Source organism: Heloderma suspectum, chromosome 4 (genome assembly GCF_057233095.1).
Source record: "Heloderma suspectum isolate Gila_16-S chromosome 4, 16-S_ref, whole genome shotgun sequence".
Classification (NCBI taxonomy): Eukaryota; Metazoa; Chordata; class Lepidosauria; order Squamata; family Helodermatidae; genus Heloderma; species Heloderma suspectum.
In genome coordinates, this window is record NC_139461.1 from 43,956,642 (window position 1) to 43,983,947 (window position 27,306).

Consider the following 27,306-nt stretch of genomic DNA (forward strand, 5'->3'; position numbering starts at 1 on the left):
ATAAAATATATCCATCCATTAAACCTGAGTCACCAAATCCTCACACTTTTCTTTTATCCATACTCTATAAATTTCACAACAAATAACATTTAAGTGTCTAAATCCAACTGGAATTGTATTTTGAAAATGTGTTACTTTGCAATTTTTTTGCTTCACTTTGCAAATACTGTATTCACATTCACATGAACTATATAAGATGGTGAAGTAGCTGATATATTTTGGCTTATTAGTTTGTACTAGCACTGTATTAGCCCACTGACAAGAACACCCTGGACTTTCTCCTCCTCTTCACCACTGCAGTCTGCTTGTTCACCGTCTGGTCCAGACAATGCTGGTGGTGAGGAGGAGCAGGAGATGCAATTGCTTGCTTGCTCACTGGCTCTCTGTTTGTCAAGCATGCAAATGGTAGCAATGATGAGGATGAGGAGAAATAGCAGCTGGTGAGGCTGTCTTGCCCAAGGGCTTCCCCAAAACCTGGTGCCAGCACTGACAGCTAGCATTTGTCACTCTCAAAAATGGAAGCATACACTTTAATGGTTCCTATGCAGAGAACAACAACAAAACCCAGCTTTAAAAAAAATCCAGCAGCAAAACTGCTTTTTCATACATAAAAGCAAGATGATATGATTTCAGTAATCTTTGCTTCTGCAGTGGCCTGCAATTCTACCTCGGAAGGCAATAACTTGCAAGGGAAAATATGAACCATTGGAATGCAGTTGTAATTCTGAGATTGACCTCAGAGCAATATGTTTCAGATAAGGATGGAACAAACAGACCACTTCTGGATTACTCTACGGAGATGAGAAAAGTTAAATTCACGAGTTAATAGGCTTTTACCTGTAATGGTAAAAAGTACATTTTTTTTCCCATGACATTTTTGCCAACAGATTTATTTTCAATTTCAGCCTGGAGAAGAAGAGACCAATACTCCCCCCCCCCCCCCAGCATTCTGTTGCAACAGAAAAACTTGTCAGAATATTATTAATTTGTGAAACAGCCATATATCAACTAGACAGGTAATAGGCTTTGTTAAACAGTAAAGCTCGTGTTTAAATTACATTATTTTTAAATATAAGGATTTTATTGCTTGGAAAAGTTAATAGTTGAAGACACTCTCATATCTTTTAATGTGTTAGCAAAATTCCTAGTATCTATCTGGCACGCATAAGGATTTTGGGGGCACGCTGTTATGTAGGATTATTCTGAAGGGATGGCAAGATAAACATATCTTTCTAATAGCAGAAACTTTTCTATTTTCCTTTCAAGGACTGCACTTACTTGTGAGATGTTACTAGGAGTTTTTGCAGACGTTGTCTCATTAACCAATGGGGAAATACAATTGCATTTCTTCAGAGCTCACTAAGAAAAAGAGAGAGGCTCCTTTGAAAGACAGATGGAGGAAGCAATGGCTAAAAGAGAAAAATCGATGAGAGAGAGGGGGATGTGCAGAAGAGGTAAAGACCAGGAAGAAATATGATTGTCAAGAGAGATTAATCTTAATTAATCTGTTTGCTTAACAGTGCGATTGTATGCCTCTGTACTCAGAAGTAAGGCCTACAGAGTTTAATGGGGTTTACTCCCAGCAGGTATGTGGATATAGGAGTGCAGCCTCAAACCCCCTCCCCACACCCCCCGGAAGTTCTGCCACACATTTTGTGAATAGCAAAATGCAAAGCCCGTTGCTGGAGTAATATAACTGTTTAACAGCAGGGCCAGCTCTCCTATGAGGCAGGATGAATCCCCCGCCTTATGCGGCAGAGTGGGAGAAGCGGTGAATTGCATGTTCCCCACCCCTTGCCAGGAGGCTCCCACGGGTACTGGGCAGGCAAGTTACCCGTGCTGCCAGGGTGGCAGGTGCTCTGGAGAACGCTGCTGGCCACTTTCCCATGGTGACATTTGCTGCAGCAGGAGAACAGAGCTGACAGGGTTCTCCAGAGTTGCTACCCGGCCTGGCAGCCCAACAGTGGGAGCTCCACAGAACCCTGCTGGCCCTGGAGCAGCCACATACCCTCTGACACATCCTGAGGATCCTCTCAGGGTGATCAGAGGGTGGGCAGGGTTTCTGGAGAGTTGCATTGGCATGAAAAATGGCCAGCATGGCTCTTCAGAGAGCCGGCTAGGTCCAACTGCCTGGCTCTGAGGGGTCCTTCCCTAGAGCCAGGCACTGGGGACGGGTGTCCCTGGATTTCACCTGTACTGTGAGCGATCTCCAGGGAACCCCCCCACCAGTGCCTGCCTCTGAGGAAGGACCCCCTCAGAGCCAGGCATTTGGGCCTGACCGGCTCTCTGGATAACAGCGTTGGCTGCTTTTTACAGCCAACGTGGCTCTCGAGAGAGCCTAAGTGGCAGTGGCAATATGGAGGGAGGTGGGAGACATGGCAGGGGTGGGGGAGACTTGGTGGGGAGGTGACGGATGGGGGGAGATGGGTGACATGGAAGAAGGTAGGGGGAGATGCAGTATGCAGTGTGGGAGACAGTGGGGAGAGATGGCTGTCGCAGGGAAAATTGGCCCTTTTGGGCTCACCGGATTTTCCCAGAGCCCCCAGCTCAGCTTGTGTTTCCAAGCCAAGCCAGGGGCGTTCCCCCCAAATCTGGGAAATTTTGTGGGGAGGGGGGTTTCCTCTTAAAATCTGCATTTTTAAAAAAATTAATCTTCTATTGTGAATTTTTACAAAACAAAAAAAAACTGAAAACATTACAAAACCTAAAAAAAGGAGAATGAAATAAAAATGAAAATACAACAACAGGTTCAAAATCCTCAGTTTCTGAACATTACAATACTTGAGGGGAAAATTGGGGGGAAGGTTACACATAAACTTCAGTGAAAACAGACCAAATATTCGCATATAAGTCAGTTTGCAAGTTACACCTATATAACGCTCTTTCAAATCTTGCTAGTACTGTTAAGTCTTCAGTCAATTGCGTTATAGGCAGTGAGCTGTTATCCTTCCAATATTGTAGTATCAGTCTTTTAGCAACCAAAAGGATGCGAAAAATCCATTTACGCTGACCATGTGTTACGTTCCAAGAAGCAGGTAAGTAATTTAAAAAAACATTTACATCAGTAAATATTAAAGAACTTTCCAATACAAAATTTATCCGTACAATAACTTCCTCCCAAACGGAAGCAGCCATTGAGCATTTCCAAAACATATGAATAAAAAAAGCATTGACTGCATTACACCTCCAACAATTAGCCAAATTTGACAAGCCTTTACTAAAAAGACGTTGTGGCATTTATGCAAGTTGCAGCTGCAAGTTGCATAAGTTATGCAAATTTCGGCCATAATTTGTGCAAATTACAACTGCAAATGCACAAATGGCAGGTGTAGGCATAATGTATGCAACTTGCGGCTGCAACTTGTATAAATGCTGATGGGGGGGGACTACTTCAAAATCCGTGAGCTGGCCAGACTCGACACAGATCAAGTCAGGCCAGCTTGCGGATAAGCAAGCTGGAGTCCGTGGTGGCTGAGCTGCCGAAAGCTCGGTGAACTTGACCCCCCTCCCCCAAAACAGATTCCTGTACATCCCTAGAGGTGGGCTGGGGAAATGTGGCAGAGGAGGCGTGTGCGTGCCCCCCCCCGGCGGCGGGAGAGCTTACACCGGCCCTGTTTAGTAGTAACAGCAGATACTGGTATAGCAGAGTCAGTAGGGGTGACAAGGGTGGCCACGTAAATGTAACCCCCCGCCAGGAAAATGCATCACCAAAAAAGATGGTACAGATCTGCATAAAATTACCATTGCTAATTTATAGGCATAGATGCACATTTATACATCATTGCTATACATTACATTGAAATGCAATGCATCTCACATCAAAGTGGGGCAAGAGCGAGACCAGGTGCCCGCTGTGCCTGCTCAATCTGCTGTCCATGTGCCAACTGTTTATGGGCAACTTCAAGCTCCTGATCTCCCTTCTGGTGGTTTTTTCTCTGTAACCCAGAGTTGAACTGGGCAGCCCTCCAAATAGAGGACTGTCCTCTGACCACCCTTCAAATAGAGGAAACCTTCACACAGAGGAGAGTCCTCTCTAAAGTTGGAGCCATGGCCAATCTAAGAGTGACACTGGCATTACTAGTAATCGTGGTTAATTATTTCATCTTAAGGCTTTGCCTGCCCTTTTGTCTGTCCCTGGCATGTGGTACTCCAAGATATACTGCTTCTGAAAAGAGAGGTTCAACTTAGCCATCATGGCTAAGAGCCATTGATTGACCTTCCATTAATCTGTCTAATCCTGTTTTTACAAAGTCAACTAAGCTAATGGCTATCATAGCTAACCTGGAGTCCTCCGCATATGCTGGACCACAGCTCCCATAATCTGCCATGGGTCATGCTGGCTGAGGATGATGGGACTTGTAGTCCAGAGCAACAAGCTAATGATGGACTTTTCTCTGTTCTGAATCTTACTGCTCAGCTACAGTTTTGGATGGTCCCAAAACTTGCTCTCTATCCAGTCTCTCTACATGGTTCATATTTTTTTTTATAAAACTTTATCATGTCTCCTCTAAGCTCTTTGCACACATGACACCAGGCATGGGATTGCATGCACTATTCTGTCTCCTAGAGGAGCAGGAACAATGTGGCTGCTTGTGTACGCAGGGCTCTCCCTGTTTGAACCCAAAGAAATGCAAGATTAATTGCAGCAAAGCCCTCACTGTCCTGTTTTATTCACAAAGGCTCTCCAAATATATTTCTTCCATATTCTGGGAACATATCATCAGTTTAGCAAGAGTTGTTGACATAGGAAAAAGAAAAATAAGCCAGAAAAAATAAGCCTTTTGGGTTGTTCAAAGGAATCTTCAGGCAGAATTCTAAAAGGCTATTAGTTGGTACTGAAGTAGGACAAGCTTGCTGTAAATTGCTGTCTTCAAGTTGAAAATATTTACTAGCAAATGCTGAGAGGACAAACGCTAGGCTAGAGGAAGAGGTAGTGACAACCAATAATAGCTATTATGAAAGTTTATCAGCCTAGGCACAAAATGTAACTGCTGGGGGAGAAACACGAGGAAAAATATGTTTTTCTCCCCAGGCTGCCAAATGGTTTTACAATTTGTGGATCAAAATCGACACCTTCAAAAATTATATCCAAGTGATCCATTTCTAACATTATTCTTTCCAGATGTGGCCTTGTAAACCAGCTTTCCCCAGCCTGGTGCCCCCCAGTGTTGGGCTACAACTCCCATAATTCCCAGCCCCTGCCTTAGAGCATTCGCTATGATATATCAAAAGCCAATTTGGGCTAAATTCAGCAAATGTCTGCCAACATGTTGCCACATTAACTTTTTGAACTACCTTGAGTCTGGCAATACCTGAAATTGAACCTGGGACTTTATACATCCGAAGCGCGTGCTCTGTTGCTGAGCTTTGATGGAGCTTGAATGTGGCACAGGCGTGACATTTTCTTATGGCACTCCGTGATGCCACACGAAAGAGAGGCAGTGTGGTGTAGTGGTTAGACTGTTGGACTGGGACTCAGGAGATCCGGGTTCAACTCCCCACTCAGCCATGAAGCTCCCTGGGTGACTTTTGGCCAGTCACTGACTCTCAGCCTAACCTGCCTCACAGGGTTGTTGTGAGGATAAAATGGAGAGGAGGAGGAGGCCCACCCATAGAAGCTGCCTTGGGTTCCTCCTTGCAAGAGGGGAAAAAGCAGGATATAAATGTAATAATATTTACAATATTATATATGTAATAATATTGGGGGTTGGACTCGATGGTCTTATAGGCCCCTTCCAACCCTACTATTCTATGATTCTATGATAATAAACAAGCAAACAAATAAACAAATGATGAGGTGGTCATCAGAACAGGTCCCAATTCTCTCATTTTCGAAGATGAGTAAAGCAAAAGAAAAAGAGATGTTAAATGGAACATGTAAGCTTGGGAGGGGATGGGCCGAACTTCAAACTAGATTAATTATACACCAAAATATCACATAATCCTGCTCTGTGGAATTTATGCATTTAAACAACTCTCATAACACCAACGACCTCAGGTCTATTACCTTGCAACCCGTTCCAGAGCACTTACTTAAAAGGGCAATTGTCAAGTAAGTTGCTTTTGATTTAGTGACTAATCCTTGTTGAAACTGTTTGGAGCTAGATACAAATCCTATGGATTCTAAATGACGTACCAAGAATGCCTGCTTCTTTAAATATATGGGTGCTTTTACTTCCTTAAGATGCTCTGCGAGATCAGAGGAAACATCCTTTTCAAAAAGCTATTAGACATACACACACACACACACACACAGACGGAGCAATCCTACTGTTTGTTCTTGGTGGTGGCGGTGACGGGGTGGTGGAGATCCATCGGTGGAACAGCCACCACATCCGCTGCCCTGTTGTCTTGCTGCGGGCAAAGTGAGAAGTGGGGGCAAGATTTTTCTTCATCCCTCCCATTAGGAGGTGTTGTAGAGGGAATGACTGCAGGTTCAGCAGGCCTTAAGTACACTGGTTCTTTATTTATCACACACAGAACTGCAGAACTTAGCAGAAGCTCCACCCGCTGTTGCTACTCCCAGGTCTACAGGAGCTGCCAAGGTTCAAAACAATAGCTAAGCCACAGTACACCCCCCCCCCCAGGATACATAACAGGAGGACATTAATTAGGCCAGACCTAAGCCTGGCATGGAGTCCTCCCATCTCTGTGGGCAGCGCCAACTCCAGTTTGTTAAGGCCCCTTGGGAAAGGCATCCACAGTGGGCCCCACCCTCTACCACCGTTGTCCCCAGCTGCCATTCCTCCTTCTCTTCCTCCTCCTCCTCGACACCACTTGCAGTGGCATCAACTCCTCCTCCTCAATATCACCATTGTGAGAGGCAGCTAAACAAGCAGGCTGCAATGGTGAAGCATCTCCAGGGGACCTGGGCCCCTGATGGGGTGTGGTCACTTGGCAGGAGGCCGACCATGCCTAGCCTTGACGCCGGCCTTGTCTGTGGGCATGCTGGGGAGATGACAGAGCTTTGGATGTGGTGCCTTAATGCTTACTGCTGACACAGCCCCAACATGGCCCATTTCCCCCTGCTCTTCCAGCAGGACATTGCTAGCAGAATATCTGCATCAACTGAGCTGTCCAGTGGCATAGGTGTGTCTGCATGTTTCCATCAGAGCAGCACTTAGTTATGCTGCTTCCTTAGGCCCCTCTCAACCACCCTCTGGCTGAGGTCAGGGTTGCTCCCTTTACTTATAGTTATTTGTTGTTCGTTTCGACAGGGATCAGGGCTGGGGTCAAAGGTAGGCATGATCGGGCACCTGCAGGGGCCACTGACACCATTGCAACCTGCTTGTTCACCTGTATCTTGCTTTGGCCCAAAGAGAGGTGATGGAAAAGAGGAGCAGTAGATGCCATGGCCAACTGGCTCCCTGGCTGTCTGCCTGCCAAGCAAGCAAGTGGTAACAATGATGAGAAAGAGGAGGAGGAACAGTCGCAGCTGGTGACAATGGTGGTGAGAAGGTAGATTCACTGAGGGAGGGGCCATTGAGGGTGTCTTGCCCAAGGGCCCTCTGAAACCTGGAGCCAGCACCAGCAGAGATGATGCATTTGTAAGCAAGAAAGGTGACACTCTTTGATAAATGGATAATATAGAAACATGACAAGTTGAATACAGAATGAAACCAAAATAAAAGCCAGCAGCAGTAGCGCAAGAATCTTAAAACACGCTGACACAATTTTTTTAAAAAAAACACCCGAAAGACCAAAAAAAAAAAAAAAAAGCTTTAAAAGTCTGGGAAAATGAAAAGGTCTTCACGTGGTGCTGAAAAGACCACAATGTAGGCAGCAGGTGAGTGTCTCTAGGGAGGCAATTCCACAGTTGGAGTGCTGCCAGTGAAAAGGCCATCTCCTTAAAGGCCACCTGCCTCACCTCATTTGGAGAGGGGACCCATAAAACAACCCTCTCTGCAGCATCAGTATCAATACAATGTGTTTCTCAGGATTGTAGAAGCCAGCCAGCACTTTGTCTGAACTAGTTTATATTTCAAGTATGACAAGGCAACGACATATGGAAGAATTACGATGAAAATGTTTATGCAGCCTATGGATTCCACTTATATCAGTAAAATAAAGCGGAAAAATATGAATAGATGTTAAATGTACTACCCTCTATCAATAATCAGATTTAAACTTAATGTATTTTTATCTATCTACTTCCTTTTTTCTTTTTCTTTCTTTCTTCTTCTTCTTGTTGGTTTGGTTGATTTTGTTTTGGTAAACTAATAAAATCTTTTTTTAAAAGTATGAGAAGGCAATGAGCTCATTGCAATAAAAAATAAACCCCCAAACCCCATCATATATATTGCAGACAAGTGAACACAACATCTTTTATGTAGGCATTCAGCTCAGCTGCATTACTAAGATATGTCATACCACCCTAATAGGGATCCTTAGCCAAAAGCCTTTCTCTTGGGTTTTAAAAATTGCTTTTTTAAACATAGGGGATTTTCCCTGCTGTAAACATGGAGCATCCACAAATCAAAGTTATGCACCAAGAGGGCAAGCAGTGGGAACAATCCCAAATGCATACTCTGACAGTTCTTTGCAAACACTCTGTAATCGATGGGAATAGCCGATGCCAAAGAATTCTTCCATGAAGAGGATTTTGTTTCAGAGCTGCCCTTTCCTCTGTCTTAGGTCTGATTCTCATCAGCACTCAGCTGGTGGTGGTTGTTCTTTTGCTCAGTCTGGATTGCACTGTTCACATGGCCAGTGTTATTGGAATCTTTTCTGGATGTGCAAACTCTGGTTTCAGTTGCCACCACAAGCCTCCTTAATAAGAGCTCAACCAGGACTTGCAAAACCACAGGCTGTGCTCATGCTTCAAGTGGTCCATTCATCATGTGTGCTCCATCATGTGCAGGGCAGTTGCCTGAATCGGTCATGTTGGAAACAAATAGTGTTGGATGGAGAATTCTTTGGCACCAGTTGGTGATTAAAGTGTATTTACATGGCCCTGGAGCCTGTGAAAAAATTATATCTAGATTCAAATAACTGCTAGCACTTGCATTTCTGAAGAGAGAACAAGTCTTACTTCTTTGTCTCCTGTAACCTGTGATCTTTTGCACTGAGCACAATATTACCTAATTAGTCTAATTAAGACTGTAACAGAGGGGTTTCCACCATGCAACGTTTCCCATCCTCCCTTCTTCTTCTCCTTCTCCTTCATTGTGTGTGTGTGTGTGTGTGTGTGTGTGACACTAAGCCTGAAAGAGAGTAGATTTTGGTCCTTGTTATTGTGTTACTGACCTTGCTTGGCTCTAAACTCATTACATTTATTTTGAGCAACTTGCTGAAATACTCCGCCCGCTCCCCCAGACTTTAATAGCTTGAATTTGGCCCAAAATAATGTATTGGCATGGTGTCCAGCTAGCTGCTGAGGAAATCCCAGGAAACCAGAAAGCAAGAGGACTTGTTGCTTACCAGGATAGCTTAACAGAGACTGTTCATCACTTATTCTCCAAGCCTGGATCAACAAGAAGTAATACAACCTCCAAACAAGAAACTTTTAATTAAAGGCACAGCCTCCCCGCTGCACCCCAAGCCTCAATAGACCTTTGCCTGTCCATGCTGGACAGGCTAGTGCTACAATGGCACTTAATTGCAACCCCCCTTCCCCCATGTAGCCACAAATCAGATCTGAGAAAACACTGGCAGACAACACAGAAAGTGATGGACTGTAATGATTTGACAACAATGTCGTCTACATGCTCCATAAAAAGTGAGTGAAAAACCGGATGGGACTTGAAGAGAAAAGGGTGAGTGTGTAAGCAACCCTGGTGATTTCCCAAGGCTACCTAATGAGCTTCATAGCTGAGGGTGCAATCCTATGCCTGTTTAGACAGAAAAAAGTCCTAGAACTCCCAACATTCCCCAGACATGGTGGCTGGGGAATGCTGGGAGCTGTAGGACTTTTGCTCTGTCTAAACTTGCATAGGAATGCAGTCCTTAATGGACTATCTGTGGTAACAGCAAAGATGGAAGCAGCAGTAGGAAGATGCGGGAGAGTTATGAGGTGAAGATGATGTCTGGACACCCCCCCCCCCCGCCAACTTAACATTCCATGAATGAGGCAGGGTGATGACTCCATAAAAGCCTCATCTGGAAGCACCCTAAGTGGAGATTTGAACCAAGCATCTTCCCAGTCAAAACCCAACAGTCGATTTATGACACTACACTAGCTGCTACCAAGTACCTGAAGTCTTATGCTTCAGCTTGTCAGCTGATTGTTCTAAGTCATTACAGAAAGAGAAAAGAAACACTCAGCTTTTTGTTATGGACTGAATCAGTGAACCAAGACAGAAGATTACCACCACCACCCTTGTTATTTTTCAACTGGGCAAAATTCAAGAATACTTGGCAAACGTAAGTAGGTGAACAGCTCCAGACAGATGGCAGACCAGGATAAAATGGAACCAGTTCATCCCTGGGGCAACGGCATACCCTTGGTTTTCCTTACACCACTGCAAAATGCTTAGGCCGGCTACATTCCAGGACTGCAACCAAGCCACAGGATGAACGAGCCATCCAGAAAGAGTTACTGTAAAATTAAATTCCCACAGGACGTTGGGCGAATCAAACAACAATTAAACTGGTGTGTGTGTGTGTGTGTGTGTATCTCGGTCTGATTAGAATCAAGAGCATAATTCTGTTTAAATTCAGGGTCAGATTGCATAGAAAACAATGATAGCAAATTTCCAGACGTAAGGAAGGTAAAACCAGATACGTGAATCCTTGCTGTAGGATGATTATGAAAAAGCAGGAAAAGAGGCATGTCACGTTTGAAAGTAGTATTACCAGAATTGCATTTAGTTCATTTTGTAATTCTAATCCAAGAAGCAACTTTGTGGCTGAAGAAAGGCAATAGCTTTGAAGACTTTGGAACATGGTAGGTCAGAAGAAAAGGCTTAATTAATGTGTACCAGGGGGAGGGCTGGCAGTGATCCATGTCTTGAGAATGGAGGGGCTTATTTTCATCAGTGAAATGCTGATGACTGTGGGATGAGTCTATACACTGTGAGCAATGACGCCTGTTTTATACCAACTTCAGCTCTCTGAAACAACTGTCTCCGGCCCTTATAACATGATTAATGATGAAGACTCTAACTTTGCAATGAACTCTGTGGCACTCCTCATACCACTTACAAGTTTGAGTGCTGAGCTGTGTGTACATTTCTGGCTTTCTGCATCCTGAAGTTTATTCTTAAAAACAAAACAAAAAACAAACAAAAAAAACCTCTCTCAAAGGCTTGAGTCACTTGTGACTAGGTTGGCCACTTAGGCGTTGTCAAAAAAGAGGAAACGCATCACCAAAAAAGAGGACACCTGTGACAAAATCACAATGCTTGCCATGTGGAGGTTATATTAATGTTTATATGTGTTTGCTGTGTTAAATAGAGCCCAGGTAAGTTAGGGTTAACTGTTTGATAGTGAATGCGTGAAAGGTGGGAGGGGTGTGCGCGCACGTATACACACACACACACACACGTGTATGTGTGTGTGTGTGTGTGAGAGAGAGAGAGAGGGGAGACTGAGTTTATAAAAGGCAGGAGCAGACAGCTAGTTGGATAGATAGGGCCTTAGGACACAATTCTATGCCTGTTTAGACAGAAAAATGTTGTACAACTCCCAGCATTCTGGGAGTTGTAGAACATTTTTCTGTTTAGACATGGATAGGATTCTGTTATTAGGGTTTGATTAAGCTACATCTAGATAGTGGGGTTGTGGGAATAGGAGTTAGAAGGGGTAGAGTACACAGGGTAAGACTGAGAACTGAGTGATTAATTATAAGATATAACAACTTGTATTAAATAAACTTTAATTTGTTTGTTTTTAAATTATAGTTTTTGTTCATATTTCCTGAGTGCTTCTCCTGGTTGGGTAAAGGGAACGAACAACTAGGTATATTGGGTGTCTCTTTTACCTGGTGAATTTAGGGACTGAAGCTTGTGGGACAGTGAGGACAGCTGTGCCAAAGCGGAGGAGATGGACCTTAGGGAGGGTTATGTCACAACACCAATTTGCATAACATCTGCATATATAAATTTATGGGTAAAATCCAACATAAATTTGTTGGATTTTAAATCCAACATTGAGCAGGGGGTTGGACTCGATGGCCTTGTAGGCCCCTTCCAACCCTACTATTCTATGATTCTATGATTACTCCTGTTAGTTGTTTCAGTGGGTCTACTCTAAGTAGGAGTTATGTTGGATTTTACCCAATATGTATAGGTGCAAATTTAGAAATATTAACTATAATTCAAATAGGAATAAAATATATCTCACCATAGTGATGAGGTGACCTACGTGCCTACTCAGTCTGCTGTCCAGGTTCTAACTGTGGGTGAGCAACTTCAAGGGCCCCCCCTGCTCTCCCTTTGTAGGGTTCTTTGACTTTGAAGCAGACTTGTGCCAGACACCCAGCAGAGGACAACTTTCCCAAATAGAGGACTGTCCTCTGTAAAGTAGGACAACTGTCCACCCTACTGGCAATCCACCAAGATGAACGCAGCCCAGTGACTGGGCGCCGTGGCATGCCAGGTACTCAAAAGCCCCCTTGTATTTGCAGTTCCTGGCAGCAGGAGGTCAATTCATTGATCTTCTGGCAGGGCCCCATGCATGACCGGTGGGCTCCTTGGGTTGCATTCTGCTTGGCGGGGCATTAGTTGGTCAACAGAGCAAGCGGAAAGCAACAAAACATGTTTACAGAGCTGAATGTAGGGTGAAATCACCCCCCCCCCAGGAAATGCATCACCCAAAAATGTGGACACCGATTTGCATAAAATCTGCATGTGCTTAAATGTTTCAATGCAAATTTAGAAATTGTTATAATATTTTATATAGTATGTCCCACCATAGTGTGGAAGACTGTGACCAGGTGACCCGCGCACCTGCATGTTCAGGTACTAACTCTTGGTGGATAACAGTTCTTATTATGATTCTTTATCTTTAAATCGGAATGGGACAGGATAGCCTTCAAACAAAGGATGGTCCTCTGGTAGCCCTTCGAACAGAGGACTCTCCTCTGTAAAAGATGACAGATAACTACCTAGTTCAATGGAACCTAGTATTTCTGCTAAATAGGATTCCTGCCGTAGACAAACCCATTATTAAATGCCCGGTGCTTCAAATGAAACCATTTACTGACCAGATTATGCCTCTTGTCTAGGTATCCTCAATAGCAAAGCTGCTGCCTTCTTCTCTCTGGCTAAGCACACACAGTCCGTCTCAGCAGAAAAGTCAGCTTTTCTTTACCACTTTGAGGGAAAACCCCACTGTTATCTCCAATCACAGACTGCAGGTTAGAGCAAGGTTCTTCTCCCTGCCTTTCTCTACTGCTGGGAAAGGGGGTGGGGCTTGGGAGGGGGTGGAGCCTGTCCAACCTCTGCAGGACCTCTGCATACAGTGAACCTCCACAGCCCAGATTAGGCCTGCGGGCTGGAGGTTCCCCATCCCTGATTTAAACACACACAAACCTTCCATCATATGTCCATGCTAAAAAATGGAATGGGCAAAGTGGCCCTTATTTCACATGACTGTAGATGATATGGAGTAATGAGGGTCCAGCGAAGACTTCGGGTGCTTCCAGATGAGGCAGTTATTGTGCAACCGCCCTGCCTTGCTTATGGAATTTTATGAGGTGGTGTGTCCAGAGGTTGTTGACTTCTACTTCTAACCCTCCCGTGTTTTCTCACCAGTTCTTCCATCTTAATTCTTTCCACACACAAAATCCGTTAAGGAGGAAAAGCAGAAGAGCTGCAGCTTTTGACTGTTAGTGCTAGGAGTCCTCTGTTTGGAGGCACCCTTTGACTCTCCTACAGGTTTGGGGATAAATCAGTCCTTTCTCTCTTCCTCCCCCCTCCCCCCTCCGGATTCCAGAAGTGAACCAGCGACCTAAAAAGTCTGCTGGTTTAATACTGCAGCATTTTTCAGAGAAGAACATTCACTTCCTTGGAAAGGAATTTTATTGCACTGTGCAAAATAATTACTGAAACAGATAAAAATGTAGGTAGCCATTCCGGTCCCCTGGAAAAACAAACCATGAAAGCAGCAAGTAACATAATACTTTTATTATGATAAACTTAAAAAGTCACAAGTAGTGGACAAGTTTTTGAGCTCACCTAAACCTCTTCTTCAGGCTGCATGCTAAAAGAGTTTTGCAAAAGAGTTTGGGGAACTCAAAAGTTTACTCACTACTTGGTGCCTTTTTAATTGATTCTAGTAAAGGTATTGTCCTACCGTAAATTATTTCCCCAGTGAGCAATAATTAATAACTCCGCTCCCCAACACATAAAACCTGGAGCCCTTTAAAAACCACACTGTCCTACGATTATTACCCTTTGTGTTGCAACACACGGAAACACCCTGGAATCCCTTTTGTCATTCTTTGCTGATGATGTTTGGCCAGCGCTGAGCCTAGGTACCTGGCAGGATAGCTCCACCTGCTGGCTAATTCAAGGCCTATTCCAATTTACACGGAATCTCAAAAAACCACAAATTCCATGTGCCACAAGCCTTGAACATCCAGGACACTGGAAAAGAGAAACTGGGTGGAGAGCAGTAGAGAGGAATTAAGAAAGAAAATTAACTTTAAGAATTCTAAACGTTTTGAAATTCCAAATAATGTTTCTTTACCTTGGCCTTACTTTGCCTAGTCCTCCTCATCATAAACTCTTTATCCTGGTGCACAGACTGAAGTCCAGCCCCCATTACTGGATGTTCTAATCTTAGCCTGATGCTGGCTGATTTAGCCAAAACAATTTCTGGGGCCACTGCAAAACTCAGAGTTCCAGATTTTGCATCAGTGCAGGCTGGCACATTGTGTGAACTCTAGCCTTTCACTCCCCAGAACACAACCACATAGGAACATAGGAAGCTGCCTTATACTGAGACAGACCATCGGTCCATCTAGCCCAGTATTGTCAACACTGACAGTCAGCGGCTCTCCAGGGTTTCAGGCAGGGGTTTTTCCAGCCCAACTTGGAGATGGTGGGAATTGAACCTAGGACCTTCCACGTGCAACACAGGGGCTCTACCACTGAGCAATGGCCTCTTTCCCCAATGGTGGCCCACTAGGGGGCTTGATAAAACCATTTATTTTTTGCTGCCTGGCATCATGAAAACAAGAGGGCTGTTGAGTGCCAGGCAGGCTAATACGCAGCTGCTGAGCTGTGCTTGTCTTGGGGGCTGTCTTCACTAGCAATTTAGTGCAAAGTTAGAGCAGTCTGAATTCCTTTGCGACAGATGACGTCATCACCAGTCCTCTGCCAAGCAGCCGCTTCCCTCTTGAAAAGCTGTATTTTATGAAACTCCTTTTACTTTTACTTTTTTTTTTTTACTGAAAGTGTCTCCCTGGTGATTTTACTACAGTGTGCCATGTTCCCCCTGCTGAACATGGGTGTGCCTCCTTGACCTGGCAGTGATGTGTTCAAGGAGGTGAGATGCCACATTCCCTCTTGTTTCCCCAATGGAAGTAGTTTTCCCCATTGAGAAAATCCCCAGGAACACAGTAGCGACTCCTCACATTACCGCAGTAGTGGGGACACTTATTCACCTTAGTTAGCCTGCTTTTAATTTTTAATGTATTCCCCCTTCTGTGCTTGTTTACTCAGAAGTAAGAAATAAATCTCGCTCTCCTGCAGTGAAAGGGTTAAAGGCTAACTTTAGTAACTTGCCCTGAAGTGCTCTTCAGGTTCTCTGATGCTCTCTTAAATCACTATTGAGATGCTGTGCTTCTTTGATGTTCTATAGTTTCAAGTCATTTCTCTGCTGCGATGTAAAGTCCCTTCCCTGCTTTATCACAGTAACAATCTTTTGGGTTTATGGGGAGCTTCTCATTGTAAGCAGGGAGAAAGAGGAAGGAAGAAAAGGGGGGACACTCTGTGGGGGAGAGTGCTGGAATGGGGCAAAATTGGGGGGCTGAGTTGCTCTCAGGGGGGCCTTTAGATGCTGCACTTGAGAATCGGGGATTTTGGCTTCTCAAGGCAAAAGTGCGCATATAGGGAAAAATGGGGTGGGAGCAATAGCTCCATGGCAGATTGCTGGAATGGGCTGAAATTGGGGTGGGGGAGAAGCTCTCAGGGGGACCCTTCAGATGCTGCACTCGAGAACAGGGTTTTTTGGTTTCTTCAGGGAAATCTGAACACGTGGGGAAAATTAGTTGCTCCCCATTCATAAAAATGTAGTTGCAAGGGGGAGCCTGGATGGGGGTGGGGGAACAAGCCTCTCTCATTGGTTGAGCAGCCCCTGCCAGTTTGATTACATTCAGTTCTACTCCCCACCCTGACATACGTTCCTTTCAAGCACTGTGTGACCCCTGAAAATGAGACTTTAAAGGTACGGTAGACTCTGCTTAGCTCCAATATTTTGGCCACCTAATGCGAAGAGAAAACTCCCTGGAAAAGACCCTGATGCTGGGAAAGACTGAAGGCAAAAGGAGAAGGGGACGGCAGAGGATGAGATGGCTAGATAGCATCACGGATGCAATGAATATGAACTTGAGCACGCTCCGGGAGAGAGCGCAGGACAGGAAGGCCTGGCGTGCTATGGTCCATGGGGTCACGAAGAGTCGGACACGACTGAACAACAACAACAAGACTCTGCTTATCTTGCTTCGTGTGTCCCTGACAGACCAAAGCTGATTCCATGAAAATCCGTGTAATACTCCAATGCACTTCTCATTCCATTGTCCTGAAGATCCCGCCCCTCCCTTGCTGAGATGCAAATTATGCAGAGCTGCTTTAACTTGCTGCCTTCATTCACTGACAGGATGACCACGTGTGAAGGGCTCTTGCACTCTCAACTGAAGGAAGGGGAACATTTTGCAGGTGCAGCTTGTCTGACTCAAACTAGAGTAAGAAAAGCTGCCACCATTGGATTGGATCCAAATTAGGCTGGATCAACTGCGCCGCTGGAAAGGGACTTTTCCCCTCCTTCCTAGTGTAGGGCCACCCCTCGAGCCACCTGAAAATGCTTCATAGAGAGTCAGGTGACCCTGCTGAATGGGGTGAGCTGTGGTGTGTGTAGGGAGAGGAGGCCTCCCCCCTAAACGTTCTGTACGCAGAGGCCTTCCTCTCAGGTAAGGCAGAGAGCTGTGGCCCTCCAGCTGTTTTGGGCTGCAACTCCCATAATCCTTAACCTACTGGCTGTGCTGACTAGGGCTGACGGGAGTTGCAGGCCAAAACAGCTGGAGGGCCACAAGTTGCCCACCCCTGGGCTAGTGAGATGTTGGTCCTTCCTTCAACTAACAAGTCTCCATCTGTTGTCGCCATTTTTCAGACAGAGGCTCTGTGATGTTAAAAGGTAACTGTGAGGCAGAAATTTACCTAGTGCTTTACTCAGATTTACTCATTGCTGTACTTCTGTGCTGGGAAAAGCTACACCACTTGTTGATACCCTGCTCCGACACTGGAGCCAGAGGAATGAACGCACCTCGTTCTTGGTCACTTTTCCTCAGCTACTGTTGGGCCATTGGGGAAAAAAAAGTACCTGAGGTGTCTGGAGGATTGTTACTGAGGTAAGGAGCATCACACAGGAGAAAACAAGCCCCCAAGTGCACAATGTCTTCCCCCCATCCTGGTGCCGCACTGTTGGACACAAGAATGGGAAGTAGTAACATACTGCCTAGCAACATCATCATAGAAACAGATATGGGCTAATGAACTTGCTGGGTTTTCGGATCATTGTTCTCATTGTGTTGGTAGATCAAAGACCTGAATGATTTAGGATGCAATCCTAGGCATGTATAGACAGAAAAAAGTCCTACAACTCCCAGCATGCCCCAGCCATGGCTGGGACATGCTGGGAGTTGTAGGACCCCCCCCCCATCTCAACATGCCTAAGATTGTGCCTTTAAGTGCTATATAAGTGATATACTGCAGGAAGTTTGAAAATGGGTATGGATCAAATTATCTTCCTTGGCAGATGTGCTGGACTGTGACTCCCAGATGTGCTGTCCACAGGCGTTGGACTGCAACTCCCAGTGTTCCCAGCCAACATGGTGGGCACCAGGTTGGGGAACGGTGTCTTAGTGGTTTCTCACTGCTATGGAATTCCCTTGAGCAAGTGGAGACTTGCTAGAACACAGACACAGCCTAACAGGCCCAGCCTTTACATTTTATTTATTTATTTATAAATTCATAAACTGCCCTCTGGCCCTAAAAAGCCCCCCCCCCCAAGGGGCTCACATAAAAACACAGGAAAATATGATAGAAAGGCAATTAAATACAATAAAACAACAAGAACAGAATAAAACAAAGCATAATCAGCCAGGAGACACAGAAATTTATTGTAGACTAAAGGCTAGGCAATTTTTTAAAGAAGGCTTAACAGCTTTCTAAAGTTTAAAAGGGAGGGAGCCAATGAAACCTCTCTAAATTAGAGTGGAAGGTTCAAAGAAGCACTTCCATCTACCTCCAAAGGTATTCTGCTACCCCCAAACCTCTCAGACCAGAGGGGTCTTTTTTAGAAGCATGGCAAGAGCTTTCTTTTTTAGGGCTGGGTTTTGGCCAGGTAATTGGATAAAGTTGATCAAGCTTCACATCCCCATTTCTGTTGGAGTTATATTTGTTTGGTAAGTTATAGCTGCATAATTTCAGCATGTGACTGGTGCAAGGCAAGTGCCATAGAAAGAGCACACACACATGCTACTTCGAAAGCAGACGGCATTGGACTGGGAGTTTTTAGCTCCTGGGAAAACAAATAGTCTCTAAAGTAAAGGTTGAGTGCAGCCATTATGGCTGCACCATTGAGACAAAACAAACACTTATTACAGACAAAAGAAGAAGGAAGGACAGCTTGAGAGCTGTCATCTACAGGAAAGTGTTGTTGTTACAAGAAAAAAATAGCAGCAGCAGAAAACAAGTTCCCTTTTGTCTATCGCCCCCTACTGGTTCAGATGATTTATCACTTATTTACTCCAACAGTTTTCGGGGGTGCACACAAGTCATTTTACAGGTGCACCTAAAAACATAATGAGTGAAGGGAGGGATGGGTTGCTGCAACTCTTTGCAATATAGGCAGGGACAATTACTCAATAGACTCCCACCCACCCCTTATGTTTCCCTCAGCCTGAGCAAGGGGACTTTCAGACCTTTCAGGACACACATAGGCCGCAGAAATAAGGGTCGAAGCCAGCATCCTCTATAAGCCCTAAGTCTGAGACTTTACACAGTAGCAACTAGCCCGGCAAAAGGCTCAGCATGTAGTACTGAGGTTTACCTGGAAGAAAGCAGACACAGCTCTAGAGATAGAGATGAGGTTTTTTTCTATATGGGAAAGGAATAAAAAGGTGTTCAAGAATCAGACAGAACCTTTGGAACAATACTCCAGGCAAAAGATAACAAAGCAATACCTAACCCTATCCTATACATTACCTAAACATGGCTCTCGCAATAGGACAGGGCCCAATCCAGGATCCAAGAGCTCACAAGCCTGAAAGCAAGTTGGCACAGGTAGACAAAGACAAATGGGCAGCCTCCCTCTTTTATGCTCAGACCCCTGACAACACAGAGAAGATTTCAAGGGGCCAATCCCAGGTCCAATACTACAGCTTCTCGAACCCCATAAGGAACGCAGCTGAGATTGTTCGGTCCCAATTAATTGTGTCTTACTTGACCTTGAAGGCTGGAGCTATATGTAGATAATAAAACACACAGGCACAGATGGTTACATCACTATGTGCTGTTTTGACTTAGCCAAACAGAGAAGTCACACAGGTAAAGCACAAAAAGAAAATGGAGCTCTTCACTAAAATTCTTGGCATAATGCATCAAGGAGGTCTTATTAAAAATGTATGAAACGGGAGCAAGGAGGCAGCAGTGTCCTTTCAATCACCTTTACCTTGAGATTGACTGTGCGTGGCAGTGATAACATACTGAAGATCACCAACATCCATATTATACACGCAACACAGTACCATGCATGCTTATTGAGAAGCAAGTCTTACTGTGCAAGTGTGTGTAGCTTTAATTATACATGCTGGAGAAAAGAAAATCCTGGACACATAAACACTTGTACAGTTCAGCCTATATAGTTCTTCTGGGGAACAACGGCTCGAGGGAAGGAGATGCTGTTTGTTCACATTATGTCATGGCAGAATCATACCTCTGGAACAGTCTTCCCCAACTGGACACCCTCCAGATGTGCTGGATACAACTCGCATAATCTCCAGCCAGCAGGCATGTGCTGGCTGGGCATAATGGGAGTTGTAGTCCAACACATCTGGAGGGTGCCGGATTGGGCAAGGAGGCTCTGCAGTCGTTTCTTTTTTAGCCCCCCCCCCTCCCTTCAGATGTACCACTATACTTCTTTGGGCTGGTAAAAATTCATCAATGTAACTTATAATGTGAACTATTGCCCCATTTATTTATTTATTTATTCATTCATTCATTTATGAATGAATGATGGGGTGGGGGAACTTGTGGTCCACCAGATGTTGTTTGACTGCAACTCCAATCATCCCTGACCATTGGCCATGCTAGCAAGGCCATGCTGAGGGCAGTTGGGAGTCCAACAACATCTGGAAGGCCACAAGTTCTCCACCTTGATTAGAGCAAGGAACGTAGGAGCATAAGAAGAGCCCTGCTGGATCAGACTAAGGGTCCATCTAATCCAGCATTCTAATCACACAGTGACCAACCAGTTGGACGTGAGTGCAACAGTACCCTCCCGCCCATGTTGCCCAGCAACTGGTGTACATAGGCATACTGCCTCTGGTACTGGAGGCAACATATAGCCATCAGGACTAGTAGCCATTGATTCTTCCATGAATTTATCTAATCCCCTTTTAAAGCCATCCAAACTGGTGGCCAACGCTATATCTTGTGGTAGCGAATTCCCTAGGTTCTAGTATTATAAGAGAGGGAGAAAAATGTCTCACTATCCATGTTCCCCATACCATGCATACTTTGTACAGCTCTATCATGTCTTCCTTTACTCACCTTTTCTCCAAGCTAAACCATCCCAGCTGTTGTAACCTTCCCTCATAGGGGAGATGCTCCAGCCCCTTGATCATTTTAATCGCCCTTTTCTGCACTTCTTCCAACTCTACAATATCTTTTTTTAGTCGTGGTATAAATTTATATACCATTTATATATTCACAGTTTAAAATATCTTAAAGTTTAATACACATGATAAAAAGTGGGGGGCGGGGCACGGGAGGGACAGGGTGGGAAGATATAAACCAGCTAATTCAGGTAACACCAGACTGATCTGGGGGGAGTGGAGCAAGGTAGCAGCTGGTCCTAGACCGGCCACTGCGGTGGACCTGACTCCATCCTTTCTCCCTCTGAGACAGCCAGGTGGAACATGGTTCTTGATGGAGTCAGTTCTGGGAAGAGATACAGGCTGAAGCCACTTGTGCAACTGCAGCAAATGGGATGTACTTATCTACAACCTGATTCAGACAGAGACTTCTCCACATGGTTCCATACATGGAAGGGATAGTGAAGAGAAAATAAGTGTTCAGTTCTCTTGTATGCTACTTTTTCTTTAACAACTTTTTTCCACCAGGGGGAACCATGTTTGCAAAATTCGTAAAGAAATATTACTTACTAGGGATGCGAGAGAAATTTGTTGGGTTCGCATTTTAACGCGAGATGACCCGGTTTGCACCTCCTTGACCCAAACACAATTTACGCTTGGAAATCTGTACATTTCTGAGCTTGCGATGTGTTCTGCAAAACAACAGCAAAAAATGGTGATTGCAAACATGCACACATTTGACAAATGCACAAAGAAAAATGTGTGCATTTGAAAAATGTGCACAAAAATATGTTCACATTTCTGTGAGGGGCAAAAGGGCTCTCGCGGAACTGGAATGGAAAAAGCTTGGCAGTGGAAAAACAAGGACCTTGACAAGATCGAGTTGGACAAATTTGCCAGTCCGTATCTGCTATGCGGTGTAGTTTTAAGCTGGATCATCCTATTCGCTAAAAGTGAACTAATTTGCCACGTGTGGAGATCCTTACATAGGGCACTTCCTGATGGAAGACTCCTGGTGCTACTGATCCAAAGGCCTTGTGCAGCTATTCTGTCTTTTCTTCCTCAACAGGCATTTTTTCTGGTAAGAAAAAAAGATGATAGAAGTGGTGGGAAAACACAGAAGGGCTATGAATGGAAAATGAAGTGAATAAGACAGGGCCACTGCACAGTAAAAGCCTTGCCTGGAAACACCCAGAGCCAAAATGGCACCATACATGCACAAGAGGAAGGGCTTGGGGAAACCACAAGGTTGTGGGAATTCAAAACAGAAAGAGAGAGAGAGATTGAGAGAGAGAGAGAGAGATTTTCTACATGAGGCTGTTCATTGGCTGTTAATCCACTGTATCTACTTTCAGTTTCGTTGCAGAATTACGCTCCGAGCACTACACGAGGAGCATTTCCTTTTCTGTTTTTCCGCTAGATAACCTCTAGGTGGCACTGTGGTATAGCGGAATAGCGCAAACACACCAGGGGAAATCATGCTTTCTTTCACTTTCACAATTAAATGACGCATTTCCCCTTCTCTACAAAAACTTGTCAAAACTGATGGTTAGACACAGAAGTGAAATTGGAGGGTCATGTCATTGTCTAAAGAGCCCATAAACAACTATGAGTATGGAATGATGAGTGCACAATGAAATGCTTGTGTAGCAAAGCCCAGAGAGAGAGAGAGAGAGAGGGAGAAACCTAAAGTGGGGTAATCAAAACCAGCCCAAAGAGGGCTGAGCATGCTCAACGGCTACAGAATGTTGACCGTGCGGGGAATGGAGTATCCTGAGAAAAGGCATGGCTGGCTGGCTCCCTTAGCAGAAGCACCCTACATTTTAACATTTTGTAGCAAGTCCCACTTCCATGTATCCTATTGTACTTGAGGAAATTTCTTTGTAAGAAGTGGTATCCCACCCCCCCTAGTCCCTGTAAAGGACATTTATTTTCTAAGGGAGGGTTTCTTCCTTGCATTATCTCAGTTTTCAAATTATGCAGGGAACAAATGTTTTATGAGTAGAAATGAGCACCCTGGAGAAGGGAACATCAAAGACAAACCAGCTTTGATAAAGAAACATCAAACAAAATGGAGAAACCAACAAATTAAGCAATGTTGTCATTATGGCATTGCCTGCCTGGCCTTCCTCTCACAATTAGCTGTTTGGCCAGGCACGTTTGCTGACATTGCCCAGGAATCAGGATGAAATTAGCTGTGTTTGGCTCTTGTTGTTGCTGCAGCATAAGCACTTGGGGAGAACAGCCGTGACGAGCTATACAGCCTTGAAAGTCAAACCATCCTTGCCCCCATGCACTGAAAAACAAATATGAAATATATAACATCAGCTCTTCCCTCTAAATGTCAAGACTTAAGCTGCAATCCTTAACACACCCTGGGAGCAATCCTATCGGATCTGCCCTTGCTACTTGCAAGCAGGGGCATCGTTAATTGCAGGCCTACCTGGGCACGGGCCCCGGAACTTTGTTGAGCTGTGCCTTGGATCTTTTGAGCTGTCCTAATTGCCTTTTCCCATTGACTTGCATTGGAAAACAAAAATGGCAATAACTTTTATAGTTTGTATGATAAATACATGAAACTTGGAGGCTTGGTAGCCCCCATGGAACTGATTGAATCTGCCAAAGTTAAGGCAGTTAGGTCCACTGACTTTTGTGCTAGTCACAGGTAAAATTTGCTATTTTCAAGAAAATCTGTCAAAGCAAAGAGCTATATATTTTTTTGTGCTTCTGCATACATGCATGGAATTTGGGGACCTGCCAGCCCCCATAGAATTGACTGAGTCTGCCAAATTTCAGACAGTTAGGCCTAGTGGCTTTTGTGCTAGTCTCAGGTAAAATTTGCTTTTTCCAAGAAAATGTGTCAAAGCAAAGAGCTATAATTTCTTTGTTCTTCCACATAAGTATATGGAATTTGGAAACCTAGCAACCCCCGTAGAGATGATGGAATCTGCCCAATTTCAGGCAGTTATGTCCAGTGACTTTTGTGCTAGTCACAGGTAAAGTTTGCTATTTTCAAGAAAATGTGTCACAGGAAAGAGCTATTTTTTTGTGTGTGCTTCCACATAAATTCATGGAATTTGAGGACCCAGCAGGCCCTATGGAGCTGAATGAACCTGCCAAATTTCAGACAGTTAGGTCCAGTGGCTTTTGCGCTAGCCATGTGTAAATTTTCCTTTTCTCAAAGTCTAAAACAAAAAGTAAAAACTGTCACCCGGGGGATTAGAGATCCTAATCAGAAGGTGTTTAACAGGACCATTAGGAGGTCACTAGGGATAGCTCTTCCCTCTAAATGTCAAGACTTAAGCTGTAATCCTTAACACACCCTGGGAGCAATCCTATCAGACCTGGATCTCTTAGGATGTCTGATGTAGGGTTTTTTTGAGGTGCAAAAAACCTCTCTCTCCCCTACTTTTCTTTTCTGCTCTTACATGCCCACTGTTGTGTGGTATTTCACAAGCATCTGATTTTACTGCCCCAAACTGGAACCTTTGGATTCTGCAGAAGTTTAGTAGCTTCAGTACAGCAAAGGATCCAATCAGCCTCCACAAACTTCTTTCTCCCCCTCCACTTTAATTTCTACGAAATAGCTGTAGGACTCAAATAATCCCAAAGGGAGGGTTAGGACTATGTGGCATCACGATCGAGAAATGGTTGGGGCTTTTAAATAGGTTCTACAGTTTTAAAAAAGCTAGGAAACCCTCCCCCCCCCCTCAGCCGCCTCACCTCATAAAGTTCATTTAAGTCCATGCAATCCTTACAAGCCCTCCACAGCCTCCTAAATTCCTCTGAAGTACTACCTCTCTGAAAGGAGCCACTTGGTTTAGGGAATTCTCTCTACCCCCCCTCCACATGCACATTTCCAATCACCATTCTTCTTTCCTTCTTCCCTCCCCTCCCCTCCCCTCTCCTGTTCTTTCTTTCTCTTATTTATTCCACCCAGAGCATATCTTGGGGAATTCTTAAAGAGAATTCTCTTCTGTGGGCAAGAGAAGTTCTGAACTGTATTTGACTTTATACAAACAGACAAGAGGGTTGGTTTTTCTCCTTCTCACCTAAGCCTTTGAGAAGAGTGGGTTCACATGGTTGCAGAGAAACAAATCTGGGGCTGTTTGTTTGTCAGTTGCCATTATCCAGCAATAGGAAGGGCTGCAGCTCAGTGGCAGAGCACATGCTTGGCAGGCAGAAGGTCCCAGGTTCAGTCCCCAGCATCTCCAGGTAGGGCTACGAAAGAATCCTGCCTGAAACTTTGGAGAGCTGCTGCTGCCAGTCAGTGTCATCAATACTGCGCTAGATGGACTCAGTACAAGGCAACTTCCTGTGTTCCTCTGAACAGAAAACTTTAATAAAAATAGGAGTTTTTGGTTTGTTTCTTAAGTGGAGGGGAGATCAATATTGCTAATTTATGCAATCCTATGTATGCCGACTGAGAAGTCCCATTATGTTTAAAGAGGCTTACCCTCAGGAAAGTGTGCATAGGATTCCAGCACAGGTTACTTTTGCAGGGAGGTTTGCACCTTGATGTTCTGCATGTTTACTCAGAAATAAGTCCTGAGTTGTGAGCATGGTACTGCAGGCTTAATACAGTGCCTACCCAATTCCATCTAATGAACTGACCACCCTTTCAGCTCAGTCCTATGCATGTTTTGTCATTTGTGGGTTTGGCATTTTTTTTGCATGAACTCTAGCTTCAGTGGCGAGGGAAAGGCACTTAGTGCATGCTCAGAGTTTCTCCATAACTAAGCCCTAGTTTTGAAAACAGACTCATTGGCTGAATCCTGGTGAAGTCTTGGCACAAATGAAGTTACGGGGAGGACGATACAATGAGAGCTTGTGCATAGAGAGGAGTTGCACAAAACAAGCCATCTGTTTAGGGATTTTAGAGAATTCCGGCACGGATCCCAGGGGCCCCGAATTCCAGTGAATTTGGCCCCCCAGAATCCGTGGCGGAATGGAGTCCCCCGCCCCACCACCCCGCGAAAGCCCCGCGAAACAGAGCCTAACTGGCTGTGGCTCTGGCGGCAGCCGCTGCCGGGCTGCTGCAGCCACAAATGGCGGCCGTTGTAGCGGCTGCCATTTGTGTCCCTACGCCGGCCTGTGTTTATATTTACGTAGCCTATCATGGCTAAAGCAGGGATCAAAATGGCGTCCCCTACGTCATTTGCATTCCCGCTTTAGCCGTGAGAGGCTACGTAAATATTTACGTAGCCTATCACGGCTAAAGCGTGAACTCAAATGGCATAGGGGACGCCATTTGCATCCCCACTTTAGCTGTGATAGGCTACGTAAATATTTACGTAGCCTATCACGGGCTTGCGTAGGGACGCAAATGGCGTCCCCTACGCAGGACGCCATTTGCGTCCGCAGCAGCCTGGCAGCAGCTGGAGGCCCCACTGTGGGTTGGCCCGGCCGGTGGCTCCACGGCCTGGCCATGGAGCGGAGCTGGCCAGGCAGGATTCTGGGGGGGAGGAACGGATCGCCTCCCCCCCCGTCGAGGATTCTGGGGGGAGGAATGGATTGCCTACCGCCACCTGCGGAACCCGGCGGAGCCAGGTAAGCGGGGTTTCGTACACCCCTACATCTGTTTTTATGAAAAGTTGCTGGAGGATGGTAGGATGAGGAGGGATGGTTGCATGGAAGGGAATAGAATTGGTAGGGGGAGAATGCAAGTGCTCAGTGTGAAAGAAGAACATTCTGCACATGCTCAGAGGCAATCTCTGTTTAAGAACGTAAGTAGAGCCGTGCTGCATCAGACCAAGCTCCATCTAGTCCAGCATTCTGTTCACACAGTGGCCAACCAGTTGCCCACTGGAAACCCACAAGCAAGACATGAGTGTAATAGCACCTTCCCATCCATGTTCCCCTGCTGCTAACATTGGTGAAATGTAAATAAATTCTTGTTGTTGTTGTTTATTCAGTCAGTCGCTTCCGACTCTTCATGACTTCATGGACCAGCCCACGCCAGAGCTTCCTGTCGGCTGTCACCACCCCCAGCTCCCCCAAGGTCAAGTCCGTCACCTCCAGAATGCATGTGTATCCTTCAGAAACTTTGCAGGTTTCTTGCGTGGGGGACATCTCTAATGACCTGTGCATTTTCTTACAAATTTATCCAAAAACTATTGGGGAGGGGGTGAATGGAAGGGAAAGCAAATCACTCCCACCCCCAAACTGGAGAACTCCCCTTCCACATGAACTGCTGCACCTATCCTTCTGAAACTTTGCTGGTTGAAACTTAGGGACAATTCTAGGCTATCTGTAATTTTCAGAACAATGGTCCACAAGGAACATAGGGAGGTAAGTATGTCTTCTTTTGGAGACCTCAAAATGTC

The 27,306-nt window shown here is 45.0% G+C and overlaps 1 protein-coding gene across 1 annotated transcript in view; it reads right to left on the reverse strand.

Annotated features, from left to right (window-relative positions):
* The window catches only part of PDP1 (pyruvate dehydrogenase phosphatase catalytic subunit 1), a 163,114-nt gene that overhangs the window by 108,946 nt on the left and 26,862 nt on the right, over positions 1-27,306 (reverse strand). The window contains exon 2 of the transcript XR_014790045.1: positions 21,551-21,672. The gene's annotated coding sequence lies outside the window, so the exon portion shown is untranslated. The remainder of the gene's footprint in view (positions 1-21,550; positions 21,673-27,306) is intronic.